Here is a 21,385-nt window from a genome sequence, read left to right on the forward strand (position 1 = left end):
TTGATTTCTGCTGAAACACCTCATCCTTATTATTTTTATCTAAACCCTTGGGAATGCTTGCCTGAAAACAGCATGTGTGTCTCTTGAGTCACATCTGCTGCGTACTCAGCACTGCATGTGAGAAATTATCTGCTTTCTCTAAAGCTTCTTAATTGTTTCTTCAGCTCCTTTAGCAACTAACAGCTATTGCAGAATAATGGAGAGGAGGAGGAGGGGAAAGTAGCAGATTAACAACAGAATATGGAGTAGTGGCCAGTGGGGAAAGCATGGCTGTTTTCTTCTACATTCATCAACTTGTTTATAGCAAGGAGTGTTTTCCATCAAGGATTGCATCTCTGACAATTCTAAGGTGCTGAAAATAGCAAGGTATACAAAGCCTTCTGCCACCTAACCCACTCTGTCATATTCAGGGCGGTTGGGAAATGGAGAGCACCTTCCCTGCCATGCACAGCACCTACAGGCCTGGTAGGGAGACACCAGTTGGTGACACACTGCAGAGAGCAACCAACTGTGCTGTGGGTGGCTTATATTTGTCTGTGGAGCATCCAGTGGATAGGGACATTTTTGTTGTGGTCAGGGGTACTCTGAGAAGGATCCTGTAAGGGCACAAATGGGGCTCATTGCCAAAGAGCTGATGGTCCAAGCGACCTAACATCATCTCATGTTAGAGCTGGCCTTGCTTTCAACACACAAACAAAATAAAAAGAGGGGTAAAACCTTACAGATTTATTGGTATTTAATAACCATATAACCTCCTCTTCTATTTTAGACACTGAATAATATATGTAGAACAACAAACAAAAAGTATTAAGCCACCTAAGTTTTGGCTTTGCAAATGTGTCATCACCTCCCTGACCTGGGATCCCACAGCATCTGTACCACTGCCATCAGGTAAATCATGGTGCTGTTTCCTCTCTCTGGTCCTGCCTATAAGGCAGCCACTGGCTTTGTTTTCTTACCAACTTCTGAGGTGCAGGATATTTATTGTATAAGCCAAGTCACCTGTTTGTCTGTTGACCTCATGTCTCTCAAAAGGGGGGTGGGAAGGAAGAAAAGGAGAAGTACCTGGTTGAAATAAATACACAATCCTCTGGCATGAGCAGAGTTTAATTGTCCCTCTCTGCCTGCCAGCTCTAAATAACACAAAAGCCTGATAACAGCAAAACCAAGCAGCACCACCCCACAGCTGAGGAGGCCTGCAGGTGGTGGCCACCTACAAACCCTGGCAAAGCTGCTCTGAGATAGCCTGGGTACATATAAATAAACCATGTTCAGGTGATGGTGCTCAGCAGCAAAACACTGGAGATGGTGAACAAGAGAAGCAAGCATTTAACAAGGGGCTGAAATTGCTTGGTTTGGATCAGATGTTTCAGTTTAACAAGAGGCCATTGCTGTTTGTTGCTCAGTTCCTTAATCTGCAATAATTAATTTTGGCTGGCTCTTTTAACCTACAGCTGTACTAGCATTTGCAAATTAGGACAGGCTGAGGGGTTTAGACATACATGGTATGTCTTGTCTGGAGAGGAAATGAGCATTGTTGGGCACAGAGAGGACAGCATTGTACTGCTGGGTCAGATTTTTTTATTTTAGCTTGTTACCATCCTCAGGCCAAAATGGACTGCCCAGAGACTTATTCAGCTCCAGTGATTTCAAGGGATGGTCCCTAAATGCTGCTGAAGTGCTTGGGAAGAAGGTGATCCCCCTCAAAGCTCTGCTAAGAGTAGAATATAATGGGGAATACAGAAGATACTTTAAGAGACATGACTTATGGTCTACTCCAGATGTCAGAGTTCAGATATTTATTAATGAGGGAGAGAGAGAGTTTGAGAGAAGTTTGGCATTAGGGAAATAGCCAAGACCCTGTGACAACTGTCACATCACCTGTGTACCTTGGAATGGACAGAAGAACTCTGTGTCTGGAAATCTGCTTTCTGTGAGCTGGGTTCAGTGGCCAACCTATTCTATCTGCTGTAGGCTGGGCAGGAAGGAGAAGCTTTAGTGCATTTATTAAGGACTGCATTACAGTGCACAGCAAACATCACAGTGAAAATGAGAGGAAGGATGCTGTGGCATGGGAAGTGTTGCTGTTCTTGGTCACTGCTGCCTGTGCTGGGAGGTCTCCTAGCCTAAATTGAGTGTCTTGCATTTGTGTATTTAATGCCATCTGAAGGTGCCTGGGGGTATCCAGGGCATTTACCTGTGAGTTTCAGCTGTAACACAAGGCCTATGGGAAATCTGGGCCCTTCTGGAACAGCAGCCACCAGCCAGGCAAGGATTCACCTGAGCACCTGAAATGGCTCCACATGTGTACCTTGGGGCAGCCAGTAGGTGCTCTGAGAACCCTTTTCTATTTCACAGCAGTGCTCTGAGAGAAGTCAGTGGCTATCAGGCAATCTAGGCAATCTCATGAGCATCAGTTGCACAATTAGGCTGTAAATAATCCAATATCTGGCTATCAGGAATTCCATCAATATTATGCAGGCCTTTTGCTTCCTTTTTTCTTGCATGCAAGGGAAAGAAATATTTCATAGATGATCTCACAGATGGTTTCTGAGATGACACAGGACTTGCTTGCAGCAGAAGAGAGTGGGGAGAGAGATGCCTGCATGTGCTGGATCCCATGATGGGGAGGCACGAGGAGATACAGCACAGAGGTGGGCTCTGGTCTGAGGGGGTTTCCCACCACTGTGGTAAATCACTGCTGCCTCTCTCCAGCTCCAAGAAGTCACTCATGAGTGGCCAGCAGGTCAGGAAGGTCAAGACTTCCTGAGGCAGGAGAAATGTGTGGGCACTGTGTCCCTGCTGTGCCAAAGGGAGGGGACAGGGAAGGAAGGCTCACACCCAGCAGTGGGACCTGCCAGGTGGGTGAGTGCAGGGGTTACTGCTAATGACAGGAGGGGGATGTTCAGCAGTGCTGAGTGTGGAGAGGCAGCCAAAATCCCCTAATCATGACAGTTCTGGGACAGCTTTTTTAATTCTTTTGAATTCAGGGATCCCTTTGCCAAATCCTGGGGGACCAGCAACATCATGCCAAGCCAAACACAGCAGTCTGACTTGCCACAAGCATTACTACTCCTCTGGTTTCCATCCCTCCTCCCAGGTCTCTCTCATGCAGACCAGGACATGTACAACATTGTCTGAGAGCTCAGACTGGGCATGTGGTCAGGTCCAGGAGCCAAAGAGAGGGACTCAGGCAACATCCTGGATTTGGTCAATAGGAGATCAGGAGTAAGAGGCAAAGGAAGGAGCTTTGTGAATCAGGACCTTGTTCTATAAAGCAAAATCCTCTGCAAATCTGGGTAAGAGCCATTGTACAGCTGGTGATTAAGACAATCTCAGCTGAGAAGTCAGCCCAGCTGAACCAGTCACGAGCTGCTCCTGGGGCTGCCACACACAGAGGTGCTTATCCTGGGGCTTCTGTGACTGCAGCTCCTCTCCCTACAGTGGTCAGGCCCAACCAGCCCAGACCCAGGCAGATACTGGGCATGCCTCTTGCAGCTCAATAGCCCACGTCCCCAAAAAGCAGGGAGTTCTTTTCTGCCAGCTCCATAATAAGAGCTGTGTTTCAAACAGCAGTGCCTGGGATGGAGCCCACAGCAAGCAGGAAATTCAAAGTTAAGGCTGATGCTCCGGGCTTTGCTCACACAATTGTTGAGGTTGAACAAAGCACAATGATGTGAGCTGGGGACAGGGTGCTGCTCACCCTCCCCTGGGAGCTTCCTGCCTTGCCTTGTCTCATCCCAGTCTCCAAACTTTCATAAAAGCTTGTGCTGGTTTCTAGCATTGAGTTTCCCACAGAGCTGGTCACAAAGATTTGTTTCCATGGTTTCTTTGCTTGGCTTGGTGAAGTCTCTTTGTCCCCCCAGCAGGGCAGCAGGGTTAGAGTGGTGCTGGGGCTGTCCGGGCAGCCTCTGGCAGAAGGTGCTTTGTGGGGAAGAGGAGGTTCAGCTGGAGATGGGGAAAGCAAAGCAGTCACACCATCAGCATAAAACACTTAAAGGCAAAGGTGGCACTCAGCTAGGTTTTTGTTGGTTTTACTTTAGCATATAAAAATTGTTCTGGGAAAATTCACGTGACACCTGCTACCATAAAAGAATAGAGAACTAGAACTAAAGAAAGAGGTAGAGAACTAATGATTTTTCACTTCAGGATCTTAAAGCATTCAAGAAACAATGCAATCTCTCACAGTCAGGACTCTTAGAAGCAGCAGTTCCTGTTCCATAGGCTGAAGAAACAAGAGCACAGACATCTGAAATGTAGACAAAAACGGGATAGTGGGATGCCCAAACATCAAACCCTGCTGGGACTTGTGACCAGTTTGCTTCAAGCTGCAAAACTATAATTAACATAGACTTAGCTGAAGATAAATATTAAATGTAAAAAGAAGAGGTCCAAGGCCAGCTATCTCAAGAGGTTCAGCCCCTGATAAAATCTGTAAATACCTACTAGATATAGGCTGCTTTCATAAGTGGCATTTTCTCAGTATTTTCAAATTATTTTTCCCTCTAAGCAATCTATTTCCTTCCTAATTTAGGATTCATCTTATCACATCATAGAGATAAACTAAAAATGGAAAAGGTCACAAGCTCTACTTCATTTAGGGGAAAAAATACCCTTTGTAAAAATGTCTTTGGACTTTTTTACATGCTTTTGTTTTTCTTACAGAACAAAAGCTTGATTCCTGCTGGTCCCATGGAGCCCTCAATACCAGTGACAGGATCAGGGATGGGCTGCCTGAGGAAATCAAGCCTGTGAGCACCACTGGAAGCTGTGTGAGCCCACAGATAAGTTGCTGGTTTAGGTTTCCAAGCGTTGGAGGCTAGTGCTTAGTTTTAAAATGACAGGTCCTGTGGTAATGTTGTCCTAAGACAACAACAAAGAAATGTCACTATCTAATGCCAGTGACTGTTCCTCCCAGCACCAGAGGGCCACCAGACCTGGTCATGTAAATAATGGTACTGATGCCTGTGTGGCAAAAACTGCCTCTGCTTCCTGAGACAGGAGTTAGCACCAGCCTGACCAATGCTCCAGGCTGCTGCCTGTTTGTTTTTCTTTTATTGCCAACTAATGCCAAACTGCAGGCTTAGTCAGGTCTACCAACAGTCCAAGCTGCATTTGCTCTTACTGTGACTAGTATGGGACTTGTAGCACTGAAAAATCACTGGAAAGTCAGTCTAGCCACAGCACAACATTTTGTTACTGCCCAGCTGCCTCTTGTCTGCAACAGCCTTTCACCAAAGGCTCTGTCAAGGTGGGACAGAGCTGGTGCTGCTCCCTGGAGAGAGGTAAGTGCCTGGAATTCGATTGTGTGGGTCTGGGCTTCTGTCTGCTGCATGCCTCTATCACTAAGGGGATCTTAGCCTCTCTTTGGGGCAATTTGGCTGTTTACAAGAAATGAATTATCTGCACTGACCAGCTGAGGGCAGGAACAATTTGTCTATGTTTTCAGGTACCAGAATTAAGTGGTTTATCTATAGATGAAACCTCAGGAGAGCATCTGTGATGACAGATGACCTTTACCTGCCATGTGGACTGGCCTTGTCCCAGCCCAGTCTCTGTCAGACACCTGCCTCTTGCAAAAATGTTCAGCAGCAAACACACACATGGGGTGGGTGGCATCTGGGATGGGCAGAGAAGTCAATACAGCCCAGGACCCCTTCATGTGTGGGCAGTGCAGGTGCTGGCAGCAGGACTGCTCAACAACACTGGGAATGCACTGGGGCCTTTAGTAAGGGCACATTGTGTTTTTTTTAGATCAGTCCTGCCTCCATCTCTTGCCTACTGTACAGAAAATAACCCAAAGAGCAACTAAATGCTGACAAAGAAAGCTTCCCTAACATCTTAGTCTTTGTGTCCCTTCTCAGTGAAGGCTGGGACTAAAACTGTCCCAGACACAATGGTTAAAAAAATGCTGAAGGGGGAGAGTGTAACAGAGAAACTGCAAATGTGCACTTGTGCTGTGGTGGATGTTTTTTATTACTCTTATTGGCTATTCAAAAACTTACCCAAAAAAAGAAAAGGAGAAGTGGAGACAGCAGCCTCAAATCAAACAGATTTCAAACACTTCACAAACTTTTTCAAAATATATTAATCTTCCAAACACTCTTTAGCCTGTTAGTTAGATTTAAATAATCATGACCTAGTACTTAATAAATAACTACAATCTTTTGAGAGTTCACATTTATAGTCCAGATCACTGCAAAACAAAGGGCAGAAAGAAATCCCATTTGGATGTGAATATTTAATGCGGCATTTGGAAAGCTGCTGCACTGACACTAATTTGAGATAATCAAATAAGTATTAAAGCAAACAATTATGCAGACATATAATTAGAACAGGAAAAGGTTCTAAGTTAAGCCAATAGAAAATGGTTTATAAAGACCATTTGATCGTGGCCTTTCAAACAGAACTGGAACAAAACACCAAGGCTGTTACTTGGGATTATAGATCAGTGGAGGTACCAGTAGTACCTGGAATGTAAATACAGGATGGATGCTGGGTCTGTTCCTCAGGGATGCACTTCAGAGCCTGTGAATGTTAGCTGGAGCCTTTCTGTTGTGTCAAACAGGCTTTGGGTCAGGATCCATCACCCTCTGATGAGGGAGTCCCACAATTCCTTTATTTGGCAGCTTGCAGGAGAAGCAGAAGTAAAACATATTGCAAAAGCCAAGCTCCAACAGGAGTTCTGTTCAATTATGTCTTAACATTAAACTGTAGCTAATGTGCTTTTACCAGATGTCCTGATGAAATACTATTACAAGCTGGTGCATTGCATTAATTAAAGTGAAATTTCATAATGAAATCTTTTTTCAAGGCAGCAGGGATGAATTGATGACCTACATAACCTCCCTTTGCTCTAAAATAGCTTTCCAAACTAATGAAATGAATCCCCCTGGTTGTGGCAGGGGAGCAGAGCAAGCTGTGCTTTGCATCCCAGCTACACACTGCGACTGGAAAAAATCTGGGCACTCTCCACAGAGATTATGGCTTGCCTTTCATTGTGTCTAGCAACAAGAGGGAACTTTCAGAGGCAGGAGGACTGTCTATTAAGGCACCTTGCATAACAGGAGGCTTTTGAAATCTCCATTAAAATTCTTGGACAGTGCCCTCACAGAGAAGCTGGGGGATAAGCTGGCTGACCCTCTACCTTATAAACTGGCACAAATGCACAGACAGTTAAATGCACATTTGTTCAAGTTTAAGAGGCTTAGGGTATGTCATTAAAATATAATCCACAAGGGACAACAAACATGGCCACAGCTGGCAGGCTCAGACCCGTCTCTGCGGCGAGCGCGTCGGGAGAGAAGCGCCAGGATCAGCATCACACAGCCCGTGTGTGGGGAGGGGGGGAGGCCTCTGTTCCAGGCATATGTTTTTAAGAGAGAAAATATGCCTGTGAATTCTGATTATGCCTGTGTTAGTACATTTTGATCCATGGTGGTTTGAGATTAAAAGAGATTTATGGTGTTGCTAAGTCTCAGCAGTGTACATTTCATGGAGCCATTGCAGCGCAATCAAAACAGGGCCTGCACCAGTGCTGGATTGTGCCAGTGAATCCTAATTGCCTGAAAGATAATGGTGTCATTAAAGTCTCTTGCCTCTGTGAGCCTTGTACTCCTCGACAGAAAAGATGCTTTTATTGTTGGTTTCAAAGGAGCCCTCAGTCACTGCTAAAGCACATTGTCCATTCAGAGGTACTGGGAGCCTCCATTCTGTAGCTCCTTTATTTCTCAGCTTCTCCCTTCGTAAGCAGTGGGCAGGCAAGAGCAATGGAGAGAAATGCAGAAAAAACATTGACTTTTCAACAAGCAAGACAAAATATAAATCAGATATGATTCAGTTAGACATCATAAGGGAAAGAAGTGTCTAAGACCTTGCACTGGTTTAGGCTTCTAGCAACAGAAATGGAGAATGCTTATGTATAAGGAGACACACTCCACAAAAAATGCCAACTTCACCTATAATTTTCAAGTCAGTAATCATTTTGACAGAAAAGCTGTGACCAGCTTCTTTATTCATACAAAAGGCATGTGGCCCTGCAATTACACCTTAACTCACAGCCATTCTTCTTTCTGGACAATTTCAATTAAGAAATGACCTCTCCATAAAACATTCAATTCTGCTACAAGATTTATTCCTGTCTTCATCTGGCAATATCTTCCTGAAAACCAGGCAGACACTTATGCAGGTAAATTTATCACTTGTCTATTTATGGGTGTGAGTTTTCTTAAACAGAAGAGGGTTTTGCTATTATTATTTGCCTGTACTCTGAATCTTGTTATTTCTTGTGCTTCAAGAATCACCTTTTTGTTTGCTTTGTACAGTGTTCTGCTCACTCACAGCCTGTCTTCACTGGGTCAGCAATACCAGACCACGTACATATGACAGTGACATGCAGAGGTAACCTATAAAAAGAGCTTTCTGCATTTGTGCCATCCAAAACTCAACAGAGATGTATTTAATCTCAAAGACCACAGCAATGTCAGGACAAGTAGTATCTGCTGAGTACAGTAAGAAGCTTGGTTTGCAGAGGGGCTGTAGTCCACCTGACCTGCCACCCTCACAAAATCTTTACAGCTAAATGTACACTAAGTTACCCTTAAGAGACTTAGGGCAGGCCATTACAACATAATCCAGAGTGCTCACTAGTGCATGCATTACACAAAAATGCTTGGCATTGCTGCTGCAGGGTATTTTCAAATAGAGAAGAGCCTCCACAAATCAGCACTCAGATAATTTTCCTTTCATACTTTCCTTCTCCTGATCAGCCTTTCTCTTAGCTGTTGCTTTTACTCCTCCAGCTGTTACCTTTCCATCTTCTGTTCATGTTATCCATCATGGTGGGTAGAAGAGCCTTTATTCTTTGCATCACATTTCTGGAGTACTTTGGAGTACTGTGTTGTAGTTTTGCCACTGATTCTCCATTTCTTTAATACTTACTGGCATGTAATGATTTTTCTTTGCTGAAGTCTTTTGAATGTAGTGTGTAAACTGCAGTCCTGCTCAGGGCTGTGCCTTAAGGTGGCCCCAGAGCAGAGGCTCTTTCTGAAGGCAGGAGGGGTCTCAGTCAGCTGGATGAGTTAGAGGGGCCTTTCACATGGAGGGCAGGCAGTAATTACACAGAAAAACTTAATGCTTCTTGCCTGAAATGTAAGTGGCAGAGGGTGATTGTTTAACCCCAAAAACAAATTTGGAGATTCCCCTTCTTCATACAATGCAGCAGCCTGGAAAGGGCCAAGGTGGTCATTGATAACCACAGCAGAAAGTCCAGGGCAGCAGCATGGGCAGCTCTCCCCAGCCTCTCAAATCCTTCTGTGCACACCAGGCCCTGCCAGGGACTTGCTCTGGTGCCCAAACCCTGCAAAATGTGAACTCAGATCTTAATCTAGAGTATTGAAAATAGAGTTTTACTTGTTTTTACAAAGAACCAGAGCACGAATGGCAGTAAACCCCTGAGCCTTTTGGCTTAATCCCATTTCAGACACAAAAAAGAAACTCCTGCCTGACAGCCACTGTCTCTTGGGAAAAGTCAGCTCTTCCTATGTTTCCCTAACTATATTTACTCTGCCATGTGCTGTCATCCTCCAATCCTCCTTGAGTGTCACTTGAAGAAAAAAATCTGTAGTGAATTATAATGACAATACATTGAAGATGGCTTACAGCAGAGAATGGCACTTCATAGCAGCCAGCTGTGACAAATCTGGGTTGGGAGAGAATATTGTGCATGCCCGAGATTATAACTTTTAAAAGAAAAAAACTCATTCTTGTTCCCTGGGGCTTTTTAATGAATTGCCACATGCAACAATGCCTTAAATGAAGAATTGGTGATTATCCATCTGACTGTGGCTCAGTGATTATAAAATAAAAGAACAGCCAGCACCCTGAAAACTCTAAACCTACTTGAAGAGGTCTACTGATGCTGAGGATAGTACCATTTTAAAGGCAAAGAAGTAGAGGTCACCAAAGGAGCAAACACCTTTAGAGAGGTGGGACATCTTACTGTGGTTAACATTTCTCAGCAGGATGAAACTCGCACAGCTGAGCCATGGACCAGCTGCAACACACACAGACTGAGGGTAATAAGTGCCAGTCAGATCCCAGGATGATTCAGACACCTGACTGTATGAAAACCATGTTTTACCCTTCTGGCAAGGGCTAGAACAAGGCCAGGAGCAGCAGTCCTGCTGGTGTGACCCAGAGGGAAGTGATTCTTGTTGGAGCACGAGGATACAGTCCAGTGAGGGTTATAGGTCTTACATCTAGGACAAAGGATGTCCTGTCCCATCCAGATATCTGCTCAAACACATCAACACTATGGCTTTTCCCTCTCGGACAGACATGCTGGTCACAGCACTTAACTCTGTGTTTGGTTTAGGTGTGCAAGGGAAGAGTCCAAACTACCACGGCTCCCTCTGCAGTTGCTGGGTGAGATGAGCTGCTCTCCCACGTAACACAGACTGCTGCAGATCATGCTGCAGGAAAGTCTACCACTCTCTAAGGAATCTACAGGAGCTCTGGAGACCACAATCCAAAATCAGACACCTCACTTAAATGCCTCAGCTTGGGCTGTGCAAATACACATCACAGCACGAGGTACTAGTGGAGACCTCCAGCTTCCTTGTCCATCTTTAACCACTTTTCCAATGCTGTGCACTGGCCTCTGGGGCTCTCCCAGTCCTCCACAGCCTGTACAACCCTAATCACCCCTTTGGGCCCAGAAGCATGTTTTAAAGCATCCCAAACTAGATTGCTCTGAATAGCCTCTGCCCATATAGCAGGAGGCTGGTGCATCCCAATGCACTGGGCTTGCTGTGCATGGAACACAAGCCTCTTGTGCCTCTGCCTCTCCCAGGATGTCTGGATGGCCAGCAGCCTGCCTGGCAGATGTCCAGATATCCACTAGCTCACTGCCTGTGCCACTGTGGAGCTGGCAGGTCCACACACTTCCTCAACGTTCTCCCCGCATTCATTTTCTGTTGCTCCTGGGCTTGGCAGCTTCCAGGGTAAATCTGGGTCAACATCTTTCCATAGGATTTCTGTTCCCTTCCTGCCATGGCTGGCAGAAGGGGATGTGCCAGGACAGTACTGAAGAGCCATTGACTGATGAGGAAGGACAGGCAGGGAATGAGGGTTTTTGGTTTAACTATGTCAAAGCTGTGCACAAACACAGACCCACAGGCATTGAAAGCAAATGTCAGTAAAAATCAAAGGCTGATATACAAAAATCTCTTGTCTCCAAAAATTGCACAGATTTATTTAAATCCAGTGGGAAATTCAGTGTTTGCTTTTTTACTGTGATTAATAGCTACCCAGGTTTTCAAAATTTTAAGCCTTTATTCCTAACACATGTAACAAAGTAAGTTTAAAACCTTAGACCACTTCAGCTCTGAATGTTGGGAAACCCACAGGAAAAAACAGTCTCAGCCCTATTTCAGTAAATGTGCAGGAGGATCCGTATGAGTAAAAGCTCTTGTTAGTTCTCTCATGCTTTGCTCTTAGTAATTGGTTGATATTTTAGGGATGGAATAATCTGTGGAAGTTGCTTTCTGTAGCATGTGCTGCTAACCCTTTTTTTTTTTTTTTCTGTCAGAAAATCCTTTTGAAATTAGACCCAACTCCTGGAATCAACCCAGACACTGCTTTTCAAGCCAGAAGCATATGTATAAGCATCATCAATCATGCCACTGACTCTTATCACTACTCTATACTCACTTTCTACCTGGTTTGAATTCCTAATTGGCCCTGCTGAGCAACTTAGAGCCCTGAAGAAAGTGGTGGAAGGGAGGTGGGAGAGAGTGTGACTTTCCAGCTGGGATTGGGAGGGTTTCCTGCAAATTACACTGATAAAGTCTGTTTCCTGGAGAAAATAGACAAGAAGCAGTTGGCAACAGGGTGAGTAAGAGTTGGATGCAATGGGGTATGATGTACAAAAGTGTGTACAACTGGCTCAATTATCATCTGAGCAGTTGGCCTGGCAGCTGCTTAGATCATGTGTTTCAGACTCGTGTACTGCAACGCAAGCACACGAGGAGTCACTTGGACAGGAATGGAGTAGATAATTCAGGAGACAAGGATGGTTTTCTGATTTAAGTGCAGGAGAAGTTCTGAAAAAGGCAGGTGATTTCCCCTGCCGCCTAGAGCAGGATTTCTCTTTCTCTGCTTAGGAAAGCACTGCTGTTCTCCCCACCCTCTAGCTCTCATTTACAGAAATCTCTTTCTCACAGTAAGGCTGCCCCAAGCTGCCTAAAACAATGCAAATTGGGTGGGAGCAGCCTGAGGGACTGGTGACCCGTGATGATGGGTCTGGGCTGTGCCCGGGAATGGGCTGCCTCCTCGGGCAGGGAGGTGGGTCTCAGGTACAGCTAACCCAAACGGGGACTGGAGCTACCTCTCCATCTCAGGTGCACAGTAAGCACGAATAGTGTGCATGCAGAACAGTTATTCCATTGCTCTGCCCCCCTGCTTCCCCCAGCCTCTTCCCATTAAGCAGTCACACATGCTGCTGAAAGCCAGGGCAGCTGTATTCATCCATCAAAGCCTGTCAGCTTGAGAGCATAGGCTCTTCCCATTAATTAAGCAAATGTAATGTGATTAGCTAAGGCTGTAAATGTTTCTGGGCCCATTTAGAAAGCTACAAAACACCGAGCATCAAGGTCTCTTATTTTCATGTGATTGTGCTATGTGGGATGCTCCTCTGGGGCTGAGACTTTAGCTTTTAAATTTTTGTGTGTGAGAAAAAATAGGGAGATGTAATAGAAAGTACGAAAAATAGGTCATGTAGTTCTAAAATTGCTGTTTGAATCTGAAGAAGAAATTAGTTTCTGCACTTTTAAAAAACTTTTGCCTACACTTTTTTTTTAATGGATGCAACAATAACTGCTGGAAGCTGAATTTTTGGTAAGAATCTATATACCTCATTTAAATTTTCTACTTGCTTTGATAAAAAATATGTATTACTTAGCAGCTAAGAATCTAAACTGGGGTGCTTTAGGCTGTCAACCTGAAAGCAAATGGAACAGTCAGTATGAAGTTGCACACAGAATAAGAAAATTCTTGAAGGAAACTTGAGTGTTATGAACTAGAGCTACTTAAGGATTTAAAGCTGAAGTGGGATGTGGGTGCCTAAATCTAATACTGTGATGCTGAATGCAGCCTTTGCCAGACTTTCAGTGCATATGAACTCCAAAGGTACCTCCCTGTTTAAAGCTCTCCAGATGTTTACAGTCATTTTCATCTCTGGGTCTCAAAGTGCTCCCACCCTATCCAGGCTGAGCTGCTCAGGAATGTCATGTGAATCTACAGCTCTGTGGGATCCAGAAATTTAGCATTTTTTCCCCAGTTCTTGCACAGGCTCAGCCTGGTAGGAATGCACTAAGAATACCTCAGACAAAGGGGAGCAGCTTAGAGCACTTTTGAGCTCTTAAAAGGACTTCCTAGAGGTTGCAGCCACACGTGGACCACAGCCAGTGAAGCCCAGTGCCTGATGTTTCACCATCTGTGGGTCCTGTGCCAGCTCTGAGATCAAAGTCTTGGCACATCGCAAACTTTCACGTGGATGTTAAAAAGCCCTCGGGACTCAAATCATGAGAGTCATTTCCTAAAGCTGAATTCATTTAAATGAACCATTCCATCAGATGCTGACATCCTCTCTACAATCTCTTAGATTGATCCAAATTCTCAATTTTGTTTCCAGAATTCTGGGGCTTTTCCTGCATGGTTGAAGAAGAAGCTACCATCATGGCAGGCAAGGCAAGAACAGGGATGAATGCCTGGTAAGTTCTTTTCCAGAAAGGCAAAAAGCTTTAGGGAGCCTGGGATAAGAAGGTGCTACCTGCAATCTTTATCACACTGCTCTCACAAACATTCTGGGGGACAAAGGGAGGAAAACACTCCATGAGATCACTTTACTGCCTTCCCTGGAATGGGGCAGCACTGCAAAGAGCTGCTGCTCTCACCAGTCAGGGCCAACAGGGAGCACCTGGGAGGAGTTTCACCAGTGGCACCTCACAGCCTGGTGCTTTCTGAGGGATTGCTCCTTTGACTGCCCCAGGGAGCACTCCTTACTGCTGAGGTAGAAATGGAAGGGGGAAGAGGGCTGTTGCTCCAATTATCCTCTCATCTAGATGAATGTGTGATTGGATGTGAGGTTTGCCCTTATGGGGGGGTCTGTGGTGCTTGAGACCAAGCCTGGGCTCAAGCCCAATCCCTCTCAAGAGCTTTTGTGCAGCAGGGGCCACAGACACACCCGGGCCCTTCTCTTACAACACACAGCTGCAGCTGCTAGAAAGGCAGCAGCAATGCCACATTTTGCATAGTTCCCTGATGTTGGGATCAGCAAGAAGCAGGATCCAAAGGAGATTCAAAGACCTCTCATCAAGGCAATGCCTTGCTCCCGGCTTATAGGAGTTTTTGTGTGGAGAAATTTCCCATCTCTCCTGGATCAAAAGCAGAGAAAAGGACTATCAGGCCTATATGGCCAAGGAGCACGTACAGAATTGGACACAATGCTGGATGTTCATGTTTGGGCCTTTACCTGGCTCTTAGCATAACTGAGAGTAAACAGATCTGTTTAAATACTGCAGCATCTTCTGGCAATTGCTGCAGATGTTTCAAACCCACCTAAGGGGCATAGGTTATCCTTTTTATGCTGCTAGACCCAGGCCATCAAAGGTGATTCTATTCAGTGTAGACACCAAAATATCTCTTCTGTATTAGCTTTCAAAGAAAAACAGGTTATCAGTCTGATTTCTGGGGGTGTGTTAGCACTGGAAGCAACATGGGGAAACCTAAGCGGCATTCGGACAATTGGATCTCCAGGGCTGGTAAAAACCATGGGAACCTAATAAATGGGATATTGTGAAACTCTACTAGGTGTCACACTCCTTCTTCAGGCAAGATCCCCTGGAGTGTTACAATGCCCTTAAAAATCACTGCTGGTTAGATGGCTGAATGCTTTCAGAAATCTGGCCTCCACCTTTCTCAGAAATGGGAAATGTTCCTATGATTTATGCTATTGCGGTGTAGCCTCTGACAATAATAGTAGAAACCTAAATATTTTACTCAGAGGACTCAAAGAGCCTTTTTCATACCTCAGTTTGAGGCTGGCATTCAGTTAATGTTGATGTAATGTCTTTTTTAAAAAGACTGTAATTAAATTTACCGACACAGTCACCAAAGAGCCATTTATAAATTGTATATATAGTTGCAATTCAGCATCTGTTGTGACTATTTCATTGGGTTAGTCCTAACATCACAAGCTAATAATACTGGAAACAGGGATATAGATAATTCACAAAGGACACTGTACTCAGTATATAGCTAACAGTGATTAAGTAGTCTCTGCTTTCAGAAAAAAAAGATAAGGGCCAAAAAGAATAGGTCCCTCGATAATATCAGGTAATTCTTATATATGGTCCTTCATGACACAGGCATAAATCACAATAAAACCCATCTGCAGATCTAAGGGGTGAAACCATAAATCCTGCTTTATAAATGAAACCTGCACATCTGATAGTGTACATTGCTCCAGATTTACAGCAGCTGTAAATGATGTACTAAGGTTCACAAACCCATTTGCACTCGGGCTGGGGAGAAGGGAGGTGAGATTTTACTGGGGAGAAGAATATATTGGAAGATGCAATGAGAGAGACCATATGGATGTGTGTGTGTGCGTGTGCAAGTGAGAAATGTGTATTTTACACAGACTTGCCCTATCTCGATTTTACATTTGAGACTCCCTCCTCTGTCCCCAGTTTCTGTAAATTCGTGGTACTGGGTTGTGCCTTCCCATTCACTCCAGGTCTGACAGAGTAAATGCAGGTGATGGGGCCAAATGCTCAGCATTTGCTGGTCGCTGGAACAAACTGGGCTCAAATAAAACCTTTCATGCTGGCCAGCAGCCTGTGCCTTTTTTCAGGCTGCAGCTTTGCCTGAAGCAGGTGAAACCCAAGTGATCATTTAAGCAAGTGCAGGGTGATGATGATCCAGCTCCTTTCCTGGGTCATGGCCCATCTTCTGGACAAAGCTGGCCAGCTTGTCCGGCTGCTCCCTTTCCACTGGGGGCTGGAGGGTGCATCTCCCCTGGAATCTCCACCTTCCTCTGACCACAGAGCTGCCTCTCACCAGTAGCACTGAGCCCCCTTGGGGCCACTCACTCCAACAATATGAAACATCTCCGGGGCTGCTCCCAGGTTTGGGATTTTGGCTTGCCCAGCTCCCTGTGCCACTGTAGCTCTCCTGTGACTGCATTTAGCAGGGTGTGTGCTTGTCCTTTCTGTTGGCAGCACAAGATATTATTTGCCTGCTGCCCTTCTGTGGTTTGACAATGCTGAGCACGGGGTAGAGGCTGACTGGGCACATTTTCTCACCTGTGAAATGTTATTTGGATCCCTTCTCCTTTACACTGATGCCTCTGCAGGGGCTAACAAGGGGTAAAGTATCTGTGCCTGCACTTCCCTCACACTCTGCTCCAGCTCAGCCAGCTAAACCAAGGCATGATCCAAAATGCACGACTGACTCTTTAATTTTCTTTGTTGGGACTGGGACCTTGGAAGTGCCCTGGGTTTCCTATAACACTTGCATTTCACATTCATTAGGATCTTTTCCCAATGGCACTCTCAGAGTTTGGCTTCATACACCCAAAGAAAGGTGGCCTTCCTCACATGGGCTTTTGCCAAAAAAATCTTCTCTAACATTGATTTTTAGCACTTTACTGTGAAATTCCAGTACACTTTGCAGCCGAGGTTAGTGCAACCCAGTAGTGCTAACTTCTCTCCCTGTTTTTGTATTACTGCCATCCCAAATTTACATTTCTAAATAATTGAGTCCAGCAGTGTTGCTTCTTTCAGAGCAGTTGGAGCTCCCAGGCGTGAGCTCTCTGTGTTTCCAAATTTCATCTATGTAAAGTTCAGTACCTCCTGAACAATCAAATACGCTCTGGTGTTTTCCTGTAAGATGCCTCAGGGAATGAATGTAACCAAAATGTCAGTCTGAGGAAGAAGTGTCTCCCAAAGGATGAACAGAGCATGTAGAAATATGGACTTTGTTCTCTAGGGGCACCTGCCAGATATTAGACAATGCATATAAAGCTATTTGCTACCTGTCAGCAATCTTTGTTTTGAATCTTTCTTCTACCTGCCAGAAATCTTTCTTTTGAAGCTAGTAAAGACTGCTTTATTTTATTACAGATTTTTTTTCTTTCAGTCATACATAAATATAACATCCTAGCTTTTTAACACAACTTCCTAAGACAACTGTATCCATGCAGTCCCTCTGCCTGCCTGTAGTAATCTGAATTTCTGGTCCATATAAACACATTAGGCAGACAAATTGAGGCTTCCAAGAGAAATTTCCTTTAGCTCAAGGTAGAAATCTATAGCTGGAGAGAAGATAAAATTATTAATGCCTCTACTGAGGGAAAATTGAGGGCCATCCCTCTGCTTGCTGATGGCTGATTGCCAGCTAGCCCTGTGTAGCTTCAGATCAGCCAAATCCCATAATGCCTTTTGACATGGCAAGAGGAAAAATACATGATGGAGGGCAAGGAGGCAGCTGGGAAGTTGGCTTAGAAGCTGTATCATGGAGTGAAAGACAAGGAGAAAAGGGAGAGAAAAACATGAGGAAAATATCACAGAGAGGTGTGAGGAGCAGAGTGTGCTTTTTGGGATGTCCCAGGGAGCAGCAACCAAGAGATGGACCATTGCAGGGGACAGTGCAGGAGCATGGACCACAAACTCCCAGTGGGTTTGCTTCTTGTGGAAGACTGATAGACCTCATTAGCCTCTACCTGGCCTCAAAGCCCAAAAGCAAGCAATGTGCCAGCTGCTTTTAGGCAAACTCTTTCTGAAACCCTGCCCGTGGCTCCTGGAAGGAAATCCTGAGTGCTACCAGGGCTTCTCAGACCCATCTCTCCTGCTGTGGCCACCTGTTTGACATCTCAAAAAAAGTTGTGAAAGTGATGGTAGGGTTTTCTTCATTCAGAAGGTTGATAATATATTTGTCACCTTTTCATACTGCCTTATCTCACTTCAGTGTTGCTGTAGTGTCCATAACTTGGCCCTTTGTCCAAGTCAGATGAAAGCTATTAGAATTGTCAAGCAATTCAGAAACAATTTCTGTTGCACACAAGCTGCTTTCCCACTGCCATCTTCATCAGTTTTGCTGACATTTGCAGCTAATGGGGACAGAACAACAGAGGGTCTAAATCAGTTGTCTTCCATATTTCCAGAGTTTAAAATACAGGAGGGCTATTAACTGCCCCTTTGTGCCACTTTATTGATTATTTTATTTTATTTCACTTTATTTTATTTCACTTTATTTTATTTCACTTTATTTTATTTCACTTTATTTTATTTCACTTTATTTTATTTCATTTTATTTTATTAGCAAGCACTCCAAATGGCTTGCTCTAGGCCAGCAGTTGTGGTCAGGGCTTACCTTACTGCCTGAGCTCTTGCCATCTGGCCCTCTGCAAGGCAAATCTTTGCCCTCAGCTTGCTTGCTGCAGTGTCTCTGAAAGGTCCCAATCTTGGGAAAAACCTTAATACTTTCAGGACAGTATTTGATAGACTGGTTTTGCACATGGTTCCCTAGCTAGAATACAGGAGCAGCAGGGCTGCTACAAATGCTCTGGTGAATTCTTGAGGGGCAGCAAGTGCAGGGGGCAGCTCTGACAAGTTAAGTCTCACTGAAATTTCTATAGACATTTGTCGTGGTTCCTAGGGGGTAAAGGAAGCAGGAGAAGTGCCCTGTGTTTTAGAAAACGTGAGGAGCAAGCAGGGGGACTCCACAACTAGCTGAGCTGGCAGCTGGCAAGGCACAGGGCAGGTCCTGGTTGTGTGCCCGGAGCGGCGCTGCTCGAGTCGCTGCCAGGGACTGTTTGTGTAAGCTGCAGTTTGGAGTTGGCTGAGGGGAGCTGCAGGCAAAGCTCTTTTGTTTAGATGCTGGCTCAAGGTTCTGCTTGGGCCAGAGCTGGGGAAAGAGCTTTAACCCCTCCAGCAGACCACCACCTACAGCCAAGAGGAGTCACCAGTGTTGTTCTGGGCTACAAAGCAGGGGGAAGGTGGGCTCTGTGGGCCCTAAGGGAGCTGTGAATTCCCATGGGTGCTCATCTGAACTGCTCTTGCTAGAAATCCAGAGGATAGGATGTGTTTTGCTTTAAGGGCCTCTTATTATTGAAACGTGAAGAGCTCTGCTTCTTGTTGGTCAGTGTAGCAGGGATAACTCAGCTTGGCACCTCTTGGGACTTTTTCACACAAACATTAGACACATGATTTAGGACTTCCTCACCTCCCAACCTCTCCTTCCATCTACACAGTTTGCTGGAGGGAGCAGCTGTTCATGTCCACCAGAGAGCAAAGGACAGTTGGAAGTGAGTTCTGTTACAGTTTCAGATATTAAAGGATCTTTAAAGTGCATGTTCAATGCTGCTAACCCACTTCAAAGAGAAGCAGTACCTTCCAACCATCCGCCATAACACCTGAGAGCTTTCCTAAATCGTTATTTCCCATGAAAATTTGTTCCACGGCCTTATAGATGTGTTGAACATCTTAACCCTTCTGGATTTTCAGGGTCTCCCATCTCAAGAATTCAGCTGCCTGATTTCAACAGCCTGACCTGTTGCCTTGTCTCTGTGCTCTGCTTTGATGGATCTGCTCAGCTTGTCCCTGACAGTGTGGATACAGTGGTTCTTCCTAATATTAGGAGCTGGCCAGTATGGGAGCACTGGACCTGACAGCTGTGGGTACTGTGGCCATGAAGGAGCAAACAAAGGCTTTTCTGTTTTGGAGGCTGCCAGGCTGTCAGTCTTCAGGCAGGGAAAGGATCACTTGCTGCTCCCTTCCCCTCCTGTTCCCTAAATGAATACAATACTCCATTTTAAACGTGCAAAACTTACCTTCCCCCACTTCAACGGAGCATCTGGGAATTTAAAACGGACTCCACTAGTAAACAAAAAGAAGCAGCTTGATCAGTTTTATAGCAGTAAAAGGGGGTTAATCACTAAAACTGCTTCTTCTGCTGCCATGGTTCAGATAAATGTGTTTAGCACAGCAAGCAGCCCAGGGCATGCATTAGTGGCTGGTTCTGCAGCAGGGGAGGGCAGCAGGCTCAGCCCATCAGCCCTCCCAGGCACAGCCTGCTGCCTCTGAAGATGGTGGCACACCTCCTGCTGACTTCAGTGGAGCTGAGATTGTGCTGCAAATAAATATACCTGCTTCCAAAGGGTACAAGACACAGATCAAACATCAGTGAGCTTTTCTTGTATCTAGTATCATTTTTTACTCTATTTCCTCCATGGATTTCCACAGCATTAAAGTTTCACTAAAAAGAAAGTGATTTAAAAATTGCATTAACCTAGAGCCTCTGACCATATGCAGCCATATTGCCACATAAAATACATGTGTATTCTCAGCTCCTACTGGAAAAAAAGCTATCTGGGCTTGAGTTGTGGCATCTATAGCAGCTGGGCACAGCAATACCCACTCTGACTTTACCTGTGCAAGCCCTAGATTGAAAGCACCAGCAAGTGGTAGCCAGTACCAGCTGACTGTTTGCAGCCTAGAGCCAAAGATAATTCAGGATAATTTTGTTAGTCTGGATGCAGGACTTGGAATGTGTTAAATGAGCGGCTGTAGTCTGTATTTGTTCACACAGCAGTTGGAGCAGGGAATGTGAAGCCAAGGAGGGAAATGGGTATCACCTTCCAGGCAGGAAGGAAAATGCATAAAGGCTTAGTGTAATCTTTGGAGTCTAGAGTTTGGCTAAAGCTTTAGGGGGGAATGTTTGAAATATAAAACATTAGGGTTTTTTATGTCCAACCTGTTGTTGGCATTAGGTAAAGCTGTTGGTAAATTATTGGTAACCAAATTTTGGAAGTACTGTATTCCATTAGCATATTGCTACAAACTCTTCAAAAGCAGTTTTATGGGATAGAGAGAAAATGCAAGATAGGTTTCCATTTCCTGAGTGAATAACTACAACAACTCCTCTAGAACAAATACTTGCATGAACGGCTAAAGGACTTGTTTTCTGACATTTCATGTGCAGCAGTGGCATTCACTCCTGCACAGCAGACTCACTGGTCATGTGCCTCATAAACACAGCAGAAACTCATCATGTTTTAGTGCTTATTGGCTTTGGTACCGGCTTTTTGCTGTTACTTATCCATTTTTCTGGCAAACTTTCTCCTAAAACCCATTAAGATGCAAGAAATCATTAACCTGTGATTCTCATCTCTTGTCAGTTCACCACTGAGGCAGCCACCACCAGCCCCTTTCCTACAGCACGCTGCTCACTTGAGAGGCTTTCCAACCAACCCTGGGGATCTCACCAAATCTGCACAGGTGGCTGTCAGACAGCCATACCACCCTCCCCTTCTTCACAGAAA

The 21,385-nt window shown here is 44.9% G+C and overlaps 1 protein-coding gene across 2 annotated transcripts in view; it reads left to right on the forward strand.

The window, feature by feature from the left end:
* Window positions 1-12,550: 12,550 nt before the first annotated feature.
* The window catches only part of TMEM177 (transmembrane protein 177), a 62,489-nt gene continuing 53,654 nt past the window's right edge, over window positions 12,551-21,385 (forward strand). Inside the window, exons 1-3 of one of the 2 annotated variants that reach the window (XR_010369390.1) lie at window positions 12,554-12,897; window positions 13,694-13,772; window positions 19,569-21,232. The gene's annotated coding sequence lies outside the window, so the exon portion shown is untranslated. Of the gene's footprint in view, window positions 12,898-13,693; window positions 13,773-19,568; window positions 21,233-21,385 lie in introns of those variants that run through there. The other variant, XR_010369389.1, reaches the window with a different exon arrangement.

The sequence above is a fragment of the Passer domesticus genome, chromosome 10 (assembly GCF_036417665.1).
Source record: "Passer domesticus isolate bPasDom1 chromosome 10, bPasDom1.hap1, whole genome shotgun sequence".
NCBI classification, from domain to species: domain Eukaryota; kingdom Metazoa; phylum Chordata; class Aves; order Passeriformes; family Passeridae; genus Passer; species Passer domesticus.